General features: G+C 43.5%; 1 protein-coding gene and 1 pseudogene across 1 annotated transcript in view; both read right to left on the minus strand.

The window, feature by feature from the left end:
* The window catches only part of dock3 (dedicator of cytokinesis 3), a 1,401,685-nt gene that overhangs the window by 878,946 nt on the left and 509,697 nt on the right, over nt 1–13,042 (minus strand). The gene's annotated exons all lie outside the window — the stretch shown is intronic.
* On the minus strand, nt 8,673–8,992 carry LOC121279930 (annotated as a pseudogene).

The following is a 13,042-nucleotide window of genomic DNA, read 5'->3' on the forward strand; positions in this document are numbered from 1 at the left end:
AGTCCGTTCCTTTTTATTCATTCATGGGATGTAGGCATCACTAGCTAGGCCAACATTTATTGCCCATCCCGAATTGAAGGTGGTGATGAGCTATCTTGTTTAACCGCTGCAGTCCATGTGGTGTAGGTACATCCACAGTGCTGTTAGGGGGGGGGGGGTTCCACGATTTTCACCCAGCAATAGTGAAGTAACGGCAATATATTTCTAAGTCAGGATGGTGAGTAACTTGAAATGGAATTTCCAGGTGGTGGTGTTCCCATGTGTCTGCTGCCCTTGTCATTCTAGATGTTACCGGTTGTGGGTTTGGAAGTTACTGTGGAAAGAGCCTTCATGAATTGCTGCAGTGTATCTTGTAGATGGTACACACAGCTACCAATGTGCATCAGTGGTGGTGGAGGGAGTGAATGTTTGTGGATGGGGTGCCAATCAAGCGGGCTGATTTGTCCTAGATGATGCCAAGCTTCTTGAATGTTGTTGGAGCTGCATTCATCCAGGCAAACGGACAGTATTACATCATACTTCTGGCTTGTGCCTTGTGGATGGTGGATAGGCTTTGGGGAGTCGGGGGTGGGTTACTCACCTCACAATTCCTAGCCTCTGACCTGCTCTTGTAGCCACAATGTTTGCAAGTAGAGTCTAGTTCGTTTTCGGGTCAATGGTAACCCCCAGGATGTTGATAATGGGGGATTCAGTGATGGTAATGCCACTGAATGTCAAGGGGTGATGTTTAGATTCCCTCTTGTTGGAGATGCCTGGCACTTGTGTGGTGCAAATGTTACTTGCCACTTGTCAACCCAAGCCAGGTCTTGCTGCATTTGGATGTGGACTGCTTCAGTATCTGAGTCATCACAAATGGTGCTGAACATTGTGCAATCAGCGAACATCCTCACTCTGACCTCATGATGGAAGGAAGGTCATTGATGAAGTAGCTGAAGATGATTGGGCCTAGGGCACTACCCTGAGGAACTCCTGCAGTGATGACTGACCTTCAACCACAATAATCTTCCTTTGTGCTAGGTATGACTCCATCCAATGGAGAGTTTTCCTCATGATTCCCATTAACTTGAGTTTTGCTAGGGCTCCTTGATGCCACGTTCGGTCAAATGCTGTTGTGATGTCAAGGCCAGTCACTTTCATCTCACCTCTGGAGCTCAGCTCTTTCGTCCATGTTTGAACCAAGGCTGTAATGAGGTCAGGAGCTGAATGACCCTGCTGGAACCCAAACTGAGCATCAGTGAGCAGGCTATTGCTAAGCAAGTGCTGCCTGATAGCACTGTTAATGGGCCCCTTCCATCAATTTACTGATGATTGAGAGTGGATTAATAGGGCGGTAATTGGCCTGGTTGGATTTGACCTGCTTTTTGTGTACAGACATACCTGGGCAATTTTTCAAATTGTTGGATAAATGCCAGTGCTGTAACTATACTGGAACAGCTTCGCTAGGGGCATGGCAAGTTCTGGAGCACAAAGCCTTCAGTACTTTTGCTGGAATATCGTCAGGGCCCATGGACTTTGCAGTATCCAATGCCTTTGGCTTTTTCTTGATATCATGTGGAGTGAATCAAATTGGCTGACGACTGCCATCTGTGATGTTGGGGACCTCCAGAGGAGGCTGGGATGGACCATCCACTCAACAGTTCTGGCTGAAGCTTGTTGTAAATGCTTCAGCTTTACCTTTGCACTGACCTGCTGGGCTTCCCCATCATTGAGGATGGGAATATTTGTGGAGCCTCCTCCTCCAGTTAGTTGTTTAATTGTCCACCACCATTCACGGCTGGATGTGGAAGGTCTTCAGAGCTTAGATCTAACCCGTTGCTTGCTGAATCACTTAGCTCTGTTTATTGCTTGCTGTTTATGCTGTATGGAATGCATAGGCCAACCTTGACACCGCTACTATATTGTAGCTTCACCAGGTTGACACTTCACTTTTGGGTATGCCTGGTGCTGCCCCTGGCATGCCCTCCTGCACTTTTCATTGAAGGAGGGCATGTCAGGAGCAGTGCGTTGGGACTTCCGAGGGGACCCCCAGTGAGCCTTGGAGGTGCTTCCGAAGTACGATCATTCAGATATCGGAAGTTCTGGCCAATATGTATCTCAAACAGAGTTGCCAATCTCAGGTATATTCAAACATACTCCGTTGTATTTCAATTGAATGACTTGGCTCCACTTTTGGAAACCTGTCACTGACAGGCCATTTAATTTGGGGCTACGTTGTATTAAAACCAGCAGTGCTATTTCCTGTATGTGAATCTGATTTTTAATTCTGTGCATATAGTTAAAGAAATAAGCCAATTGTAAGACACATCATCAGTCAAAGTACTTTGTTTCCGTCACACATGTCATAAGTATTATTAAGGGGCATAACACTGAGGTCAATACCTGGCAAGGTCTTCAACATGGTGCTATTCAGGTTGAAAGCAGGAGTAGGTGGTACCCTTTGTGAAGAATAGGCAGGCTTCTGGGATGGCAGATCATGCTGCGAGCAGATCTTTACTCACTCAGGCACTCACACTAGAGTCTAGAGTATCAGAAGCCACTTTTTACCAACTTTATTAATTTTAAGAAGACTTTCAATAGCTTTCCATCTGCAGTCACTCTGGCACATCGCAAGACACCCATCCTGGTATATTAACATCTTCACAGCCTTATACTGTGACTCCAACTACTGCATCAAGACCAGTAAAGGCAGCACAGACTTCTTCAACATCAAAGGAGCACAGCAAGGCTATATACTCTCCCATTCCTTTTCCCCTGGGTTACTGATTTCATCATGGAGAAGGCAATGCTGGTTGCAGACTTTGGCATTCCATGACAGTACCACCAGTTGATGGACCTGGATTTTGCAAATGCCATTGCCTTGCTGGCCAAAGAATCATGCATGCTGCAAAATATGACCACTAGTCTTGAAAGTAGTGGCACCAAGATTGGTCTATGCATCAGCTGCAAGAAGACCAAGACAATGATGACTAGACAGTAACAAGGCCCCCATCAACATTGGGCAACAGAACATCAAGGACCTAAGGAGCAACATCTCCAGGGAGGTTGATGTAGAAATGAATGTCTATACAAGAATTGGCAAAGGAGCATCGGTCTTCCAGTGGCTGTACATGGTATGGGCATCCAACATCATCAACACAGCCATGAAGCTGCAACTCTACATGTCTATGGTAGTGTCCACAATTTATGCCAGTGAGACATGGAAGTTGGATGTCTTTCACCAGTGCTGCCTACATAAGATCCTGGGCATCAAATGGAGAGGCAACATCACCAATGAAGCTGTGTCACAGAGGACTGGTCAGTCGCCTGCGAGACAACATGACGGAGAAACAACTGAGGTTCACGTACTTTGCCTCCCACCAGATGTATGCTCCACCAGAGTGACAGTAGAATGGACGCAACCAGATGGAAGAAAATGATGGGGTTGGCCAAAGAAGACCTGGTGAAGTACATTTAAGGAAGACTTACAAGAATAGGCCTCTATCTGGTCTGGAATGAATGAGATTGCAATGGAATGGGGCTGGTGGTGGCGTCTAGCTGCCCTTTGTGTCGCATCGAACTGGAAGAACCATGTCTAAGTTATCATAAATAAATGTCTGTTTCACCATAAGGCCTACATACATGGGCTCTTAAGAGAAGTCTGTAGGTGTGACCCAACATCGTTTCTCTTCTTTATCAGTGATCTATTCTCTTTGTTAATACCACCTAGAAACCTTTGCCCTACAAATGAGAAAACTCTTCACCAGAAAGATAATCAGCAACTAAATCACTACAAGCATGCTCAGAGTTTTAAATCACAGTATGCAGATAAATGCTGTGCCGTTTTCACCGAACACAAAAGTGACTATGGTGAGAAAGAATGGCCACTAGGTTGCCATCCACTGTTATTGTTACATCTAAAAACCTTTGACAGAGTAATCATGTCTAATCGATGCTGAGTCAAAGAAAATGGCAGAGATGTCGACTTAAGCATTAGTGAAAAAGTGAGGACGTGGAAAGAATTAGGTTTATTTGTCAAAATCAGCAGCTTCAATGTTCTGTCCTGTTCATGTACGTTGCAGTTGTAATCTTGTCTGACAGGCCGCCCAGAAAGCCCAGCTCATGGTCCTTGACTGAATGCATGCAACAACATACATTGGACTTGAGAGAAGGTAGGCTTATCCTATACCATATGTAGCTTCTGTAACACGAAAAGCATGTGACTGGTCTTCCAGTCAATGAACTGGATAGAAAAGAAAATATAGAACAGTGTAAAAAGTTTTGATAGCTTCTGCATTGTGCTGCTGACATTGTGCAAGACAAGTTTATACCCTGATATTTTTCTGTATGTATCGATTGATTAGTACAATAGTTATATTCCTGTATACTCCCAAAATTTCACTTTCTGCAATAGTACTACTGCCTTCCTTTCAGTGGCTAACAATCTTTCACAAGCTAGGTAGATAGCCCACAGAGGATCAAATTCTATAGGAAGACCCTAAGAAAAATTTGAAAAGAATTGAAATAAGTTGTGCAATATATGTAGTTGGGCTGTTTCATAAAGTCTTTCTGTACTTCCAACAACTGTCAGGGTCAAATATGAGAGAAAATTCATGTTCGCTCCCATTATACCTATCAGCACTATGGCGCAACTAATAATATAGAAATATAAACTACAGGTAAACACTTGGGCCTGGATTTTCACCCAGTCAACTGACTCCAGAGACCTTTAAAAATGGCCGGCGAGACCTGATTCTCGGAGTCCTGCCCCATTATCATTTCTGGCTATTTTTGCCAGCGCAGGATAAGGGTGCGTGTAGTGAGCATGCGCATAGAAATATTGGCTGCTGAGCTAAGCGGATTAGCCATGCTTGGAACTCAGTCAAGCATTCATAATGAGGCCATCTGGCAACTGCATCAGCAGAAGCAGCAAGAACAGGTGGTCAGACATCTGTCTTTCCAGGTGGCCATATTATGAATGCTTGGCTGAGCTCCAAGAATGGCTAATCCACTCAGCAGGAAATGTTTATACAGTTTGTAGGGGAGTGATAGCTTTGTTGTTTGTGAAGTGGAGAAAAGCTTCTTACAGTGATACTCTAAATAGCTATAGTTGATTGACACTGTTAAGTGATATGCTGAGCATTTTTTTCCAAAGTCTCTGTTTATGCTACAGGATCATTTCAAAGACTTGCCAGACTTGACAATAGCTCATTTGTTCTGAACATAGTAGATACTGAGTTGGTAGGAAGGATGCATGAAGGCATCAAAGGGAAATAGAGGGTATGGAAAGGGTATGAGCGGGCATGAAAAATAGGAGGGATCATGGAGGTGACATGGGAGAAATGAGGGGACATGGGAGATATGAGGGCACATGGGGCATGGAAATTATGAGGGATCATGGAGATGACATGGGAGATATGAGGGGTCATGTGAAATATGAGGAAATGAGAGGACATGGCATATATGAGGCGGCATGGGAGATGTGGGAGACATGGGGGCATAGAGGTACCATGAAGAGGTATGGAGGGGTGTTATGGACCATGATGGGAGGGATGCATGATCAATTCCAGCCCCACTTCTCCATGGGTTGCAACAATTGTTTAAATATTTAATCCACACACAAAACTGGCCAATTGTTTACCTTTGATACTGTTTTCCCCAGCATAAAAAGACTCTAACTAGGCTTCTTTGAGTAAACACAAAAGATTGATTTATTATATAACAAGCTACTTAAAAAAACAAGTTAATAAACTGGTTAACATACAGGTTACAGTTTGGGGGCGGGGGGGGGGGTTGCAGAGAGAGAAGGAGAGAGTCTTTTGCTTGCAGCTTGCTGCTAAGGCACACCAATACTCACTCTGCCCAACAGTTTTAAAGACTAAGATGTTCAGAGAATACTTCTCTTAAGCCAGGTATTTTTAACCAATCAGCAAGAGTCTTTAGCCTGGGAATAGCAGTTCTTTGTTAACTTAGGTATACAAAGTATCTCTTTTCTCTCCAGGTGTTCCCATTGGGCGTCTCTGTTGACTCTTGGTTTCTTAAGAAAAGCATATTCACGGCCCCTAATTAATATTGCAAAACTTTAAAAAATAACTCAGGCGGAAGAATGTCCAAAATTCAATGTCCTCCAAATTTTCCAAAAACGTGCTCCTCACAGGGGGACATGGGAGGTTGAGGGCCTGACAGTCATGAACACAACTGGACTTATGTCTCAATAAATGGATCAGACCTTCTATAGCCTGCCATCCTCACCATCAACCGCACCTGTTGCTATCTCAGATCTGCCTCGGGAGGTAGTGGGCTCAACTCCATCTCACCCCTGCCTCCCTGGGATGAAAATATGATGGGAGTGAGCCTCTTTAATGGAAATGGGCTTGCGAGTTGGGAAATTTCCATTTCCTTCATGAAATCTGGGCTTTGGTTTCTGCTAAGGGCTCAAATAACAAAATGTGACTAGAATATGTACGTTTTGTGGAGGTGAAGTATCTATACCAACTCATTAGCATAAGTCCAAATCACCACAATCAAGCAGCTTCATCCATTTGTGACTGGAACAGGATATCCTCTAGCATCACAAAGAGGCATTTTGAATTGCCTGAAAATTAGCCATTCTTCAACTGACTGATTTAATGCTCTTGGTTGTATTCTTTTAAATTGGTCACTGCCATCTTCAACTAACTAATTGGTTACAAGCTTTTATTTATCAAGGACAAGTGAACTAACCAAATCATAGAGACAGGGATGAGAGATAAACTGAAACCCCCAATTCCCTTCCACAGACTGCCCCATAATCAGTGTGATTTTGGAGGGGGAGAAAGGTGTGGTTCTTCACCCCTGGAGTATGTGTGTAGTGAATTTTAAAATAACAGCAGCAAGCTTTTGTGTGTTTAAATAAAGAGGGTTATTTATTCATGCATTCAACTCAGACGTCAAAAGTCTAAGTCCAAATCAATCACTTCCACACACACAAGAAAGGTACAGTTAAAGAAAATGGTATAGTGTTACAACTTGTAAACAAAAGAATAGCTCATAGTTCACAGTTCACGTGATTAGCTCATTGTAGGAAAAGTCTTTGTGGATCCAGGGAAGAAGGAAGTCTTTTCACTCTTGAATTGCAGTTTAGACGAGTTCAGTAACTAAGTCAGATTGCATGATTTCCTCGAAGAGATGAATGTTCTGCAGGTCATGAGGTTATACACTTGTGGCTTTCATATCAGGAGGTCCAATTTCTTTGCAGGTGGACTTAGATACTTTGATATAAGAATCAGGCTGGGACACATTTTAAAGAGTTTGCAGCCCTCAGGTTCTTAAAAGGCAAAGATAGCACAGCATCTTTTCTGCAGCTGCTGTCTTTCCACTGCTTTCCGCAAACTGCCCAGGTCTTTAGATCAAAGCTTGTTATCACCAGTTGGTTTTGGCCACAAGACCAATACTGATATTGTTTAACCAGAATGATTTGGAAGCCCAAAGACATCATCACACAATAGGAGATAGACTGTGTCTTTCTGGTGGATAATTAATCTCTTTAGCTTTCTTTTGTGAAGCATTGATCTTGGAGATGAGGAATCTAGAGTTCTCTTGATTGTGTTTGGAGTAAACTTCGAACAGGTGTGAATTTAACAAAGGCGTGCTATCTAGGCATGTCCATTTAAGGGGAAGTCCACCACCCAGCTCTTTTGCCATAGCTCTATAAATGTTCTCCCTTCAAGAAACTATCTAATTTCCTTCTGAAGATTATTATTGAATCTGCTTCCAGCACCCTTTACGGCAGTGTATTCCAGAGCACAACTCTGTTTTCTCTTTTCCTCTTGAACCCCTGGTTCTTTTACCATCACCTTAAATGTGTGCCTTCTGGAACTGACCCTTCAGCCACTTGAAACAGTTTCACCTGATTTACTTTAACAGAACCATTCATGATTTTGAACACCTCTATCAAATCCTCCTTTAAACCTCCCTTCTGTAAGGAAAGTACTCAGCTTCTCCACATGACTAGGTTCATCATCCCTAGGACCATTCTAGTAAATCGCCTCTGCACCTCCTCTAAGGCTGTGGCATTCTTCTTAAAGCATGATGCCCAAAATTGAACACAATATTCTAGCTGAGGCCTAACCAATGTTTTATAATGATTCAGCATGACTTCCTTGCTTTCGTACTTTACACTTCTATTAACAAAGCCAAGTATACCATGTTATTTTAAAAGGACTTCTCAATTTATCCTGTCACCTTCAAAGATTTGTGTACGTACATCCCAAGGATTCTCTGTTCTTTCACCCCCATTTATATTGCCTTCATTTTTCCTACGAAAAATGATTACTTCACCTTTCTCTGCGTTAAATTTCATCTGGCATGTGTCTGTCTACTTCATCAGTCTGTCCATGTCTTCCTGGTCTGTTATCATTGTTTACTAAATTTCCAAGTTTTGTGTCATCTGCAAATTATGAAATTATACTCTGTATACCCAAGTCCAGGCCATCAATATATACCAAAAAGAGCAGTGATCCTAATACTGGGGTGCATTTCTGTCCAGGGTGTAAAACTGTTCACCATTATTCTCTGCTTTCTCTCCTAGCAAATTTTGCATACACAATTGTGCTGTCCCTCTCTTCCCATTGGCTTTAATTTTGCTCACAAGTCCATTATGTGGCACTTCATTAAACACCTTCTGAAAGTCCTTATTTTTTTTTAAGAGCAAAATGTTTAATTTGTTAATACTTTTATTTACAAGAACATCTCACTGGAAATATTGACAGCAAAGACTCATGAGGATTTAAGCTGTTCAGCAGACATCACAATACAGTTGAGGTGGAGCTCCATTGAATAACAGTCTCATTTCTTGAGCATTTGATGCCAGACTAAAACAAATGGAGCAGAAAAGCCGGAGCCAATAGCTTCCACTTGTTCTCCACAGAAAATGGCAAGTTCTTTCCCGGGCCTTCCTCATAGTGTGATCTGCGGATCAGCGAGGTACTGAAGTTACGGACCGTGCGCGCCCACAACATGGCTCCCGATTACAGTGACTCGATGACACCAACCACACTACTCCCAATTACTCTCTGCATCACTTCCTCAAAGAGTTCAATCAAGTTAGTTAAACGTGATTTGTCATTCATTAAATGTGTGCTGACTTTCATTAATTTGCCCATACTTAGCCAAGCACCAATAATTTTGTCCCAGATTATTGTCTCCAAATGGTTCCCCACCACTGACCTTCAACTGACTGCCCTGTAGTTGCTGGGTTTATCTCTCTTCCATTTTTTTTAACAGGGGCGTAACATTTGTAATCCTCCAGTCCTCTGGCACCACCCCCATATCTAAGCAGAATTAAAAGGTTGTGGCAAGAGCCTCCATGATTTCCACTGTTAGTTTCCTCAGTAACCTAGCTTGCATTGCATCCAGACTTTTCTACTTTGAGTTCTGGCAACTTGTTCAGTACCTCCTCTTTATCTGTTTAATCCCATCCAATATCACCATCTTCCTCACCTTACTGAGATGAGAGTGATTGTCCTTGACATCAAGGCAGCATTTGACTGAGTCTGACATCATGCAGCCCTAGCAAAACTGGAGTCAATGGCAATCAGGAGGAAAACTCTCTGCTGGTCGGAGTTATATCTAGCGCAAAGGAAGATGGTTGTGGTGGGTGAAGGTCAATCACCTCAGTTCCAGGACACCACTGCAGGAGTTCCTCAGGATAGTGTTCTAAGCCCAACCATCTTCATCTGCTTCATCAATGACCTTCCTTCCATCATAAGGTCAAAAGTGGCAATGTCCAGCACTATTCTTAACTCCTCAGATACTTAAGCAGTCCATATTAAAAAGAGCAAGACCTGGACAATATCCAGACTTGGGCTGATAAATGGCCAGTAACATTCATGCCGCACAAGTGCCAGGCAATGACTATCTCCAACAAGAGAGAACCTAACCATCACCCCATGACATTTAATGGCATTACCATGGCTGAATCCCCCACTATCATCATCCTGGTGGTTACCATTGACCAGAAACTGAACTGCACTAGACATATAAATACTGTGGCTACAGGATCAGGTCAGAGGCTAGGAATACTGCGGCAAGTAACTCATCTCCTGACTCCCCAAAGCTTGTCCACCATCTACAAGTCACAGGTCAGGAGTGTTATGGAATACTCTCCACTTTCCTGGATGAGTGCAGCTCTAACAACACTCAGGAAGCTTGACACTGTCCAGGGCAAAGCAATCCACTTGAATTGCATCTCCTCCACATTCATCCCCTCCACCACCAACACATAGTGGCAGCAGTATGTTACATCTACAAGATGCACTGCAGGAACTCACCAAGGCTCCTTAAGCAGCACTTTCCAAACTCACGACTGCTACCATCTAGAAGGACAAGGGCAGCAGACACTTGGGAACACCACTACCTGGAAGTTCTCTTCTAAGCCACTCACTGTGCTGACTTGGAAATATATCACCATTCCTATACTGTCGCTGGGTCAAAATCCTGGAACTCCCTCCCTAGCAGCACTGTGGGTGTACCTACACCACAGGGACTACAACGGTTCCAGAAGGCAGCTCATCACCACCTTCTTAAGGGCAATTAGGGACAGGCAATATATGCTGGCCTAGCAAGCGACACCCACATCGTGTTAAGGAATGAAAAAAAACTTACTGCTATATCTGAGAAGAGGATAATGCCAGTAAATACAAATACAAAGTACTTAGTACATCAATCATGCTCTTCAAGATGATCTCTTTTTGAGCTCTAATTGAACTCAGCCTTCCTTTGACTACCATTTTACTGTTTATATGCTTATAAAATACTTTCAGCTTTCCTTTTACATTAGCCGCGATTCTATTCTCAAGCCTTCTCTCTTTGCTCATCCTATTCCTTATGATCTCCTCCCTGATCCCTTTTCAGCTCACTGAAATGACCCCTTCTCCAGTTAAGTATTTTTATACTTGATCCTTGTCCTTTTCCATAAGTATTCTAAACCTGATATTTTCACTGTTCCCCAAATGCTCCATAACTGAAATATGCTCCATTGCCTCACTTCATTCCCCTGTACTAGATCTGGTACTGCTCGCTTCCTTGTTGGGCTTGAAACACACTGATCCAAAAGGTTTTCTTGCATCTTGTACACATTTAAAAAATTACTGTCCAGTTCTGAAGAAAGGTTATTGACCTGAAATGTTAAGTATTTTCTCTCCATAGATGCTGCCAGACTAGTTCAGTATTTCCAACATTTTCTGCTTTTATCTCAAAAAATTCTCCTCTTTACTGTTTACACAGTTGTTATCCCATTATCTTGCAACTGTCTGTAATTTATTTGAACATTTGCTCCTCTATTTCAATTTGGTGGCATGTAATATATACCCCGTAGCACAATATTGTTCCTCTTATTCTCTATTATTCCTTAATTCTAACCAAATAGGATTATGTCTTGGACCCCTCAACTACATCACATTCCTTTCCAGTGCTCTAAAAGTTTATTTGATCAATACTTGCACTTGCCTGCTGTCTGATTCAACCTATTTCTGAACCATTCAACATTACTCTTGTGCAATTTGCATCTCACAGTCCTTTATGCACCTTGTTTCTTCTCTCAAATGTTTCATCCGCCTGATCATCATCCAACCGAATTTATTTTAACTCTCCATCACAGCACTAGTTAACCTCTCCATAAGAACGTGGGTCTCAGCTTAGTTGACGTGCAACCCAACCTTCTTGAACAGATCCCACCTGCCTCAGAACTAGTCCCAATGCACCAGAAATCTGAAGCCAATTTCGAGTTCCAAGGCAGCAGTGCTTTCTCATTGTAGGGCTTTATTGAATTGATATAAAATGGCAACGTACGGAGAGAGTGCCTCATGGCAGAGGTCACATGACTATGGCAGGGCAGATAGGGCATTTAGTACTGTTACATTTCAAAATCCAAACATCCTCCTTTTCTTAATGAACAGAGGCCATGCATGATCAAGGGTAACTGAGTTACCCAAGTTACCCACTGTTCTCATACATTAACAATTGTTTGTTCTACTAGTCTTTGCACCTGCGGTGGAATCATCCCAGATTTTCATTAAGTGCATAAGCGGGCAGGGAAAAAGGACGTTTACCCACCATCCGCGATGGTGGCTTTTCACGCCATATCGTCCAATTCCCGGTGTATCCAGCTTCATTAATAATTAATTCCCAGGAAACACACCAGGTTGCTGGTGGGGTGGCCTCTGATTCACCCGCCCCGCTATCACCACAGGCCTTCAGTAAACCAGGCGCCATAATTAAAGGCTGCCCCTACACAGAGCTAGCACTCTTCAAGGGATAGGAAGCTGCTGGGAACTGATTGCTGCCAAAGAGAAGAAACATCTCGCCCCTAAATTTAGTGACACCTCTCGAATGCCTACTGGATACAGTGGTGGCCCCTGTGAAGTCCCCTACCCCCTCTTTGGGCAAAGACCAGCAAGCAATGTCACCGATCCAGTGACATGGATCCAACACCCTGCATATGAGGACAGCCATCCAGTGCAGGAAATGGATGAATGGTCTCACCTATTCTGTGAGGGTAAGTCACTCTTTGCATAACTCTCAACTCACACATTCACAAATCCATCACACATCCCAGGGATCTCACACCTCAAGGGACAACACCAATCACGCTCATGTGCTCTGGAGCCCGCATCCTCATCCCGGCCATGGCTCTGCTCACCACACAAACATTCCATCCAGTGCCATGTGTCCTGCTCATACTCTCTCCATCTGTTTTTATGTTGGAGAACTGGCTCACAACAGGGAGAGGTACCAGACTGGGGCCGGAGTTGCCCACATTTGATCACTCACTCACTTTGAGGAGCATGCCATCACGCTGACTGGTGAGGACATGGACCGCGCTTGCGGCAATGGTGAGATCAGTGTCGAACAAACACGTAAGGATCCTGTACCACATCATCCCTCTCTCAACACAAGTGTGAGTGCTCTCTCTCCTGCTTTTGACTCTCCTGCCATGCATTTATCATCTCCATTTTGGTTCACAGGAAGCTCTGCCAAGCAATTGACACCCCTAGCCAGCCAGTCACTCAGCTCCATCCAGGTCCTC

This window comes from Carcharodon carcharias, chromosome 7, assembly GCF_017639515.1.
Source record: "Carcharodon carcharias isolate sCarCar2 chromosome 7, sCarCar2.pri, whole genome shotgun sequence".
Taxonomy (NCBI): Eukaryota; Metazoa; Chordata; class Chondrichthyes; order Lamniformes; family Lamnidae; genus Carcharodon; species Carcharodon carcharias.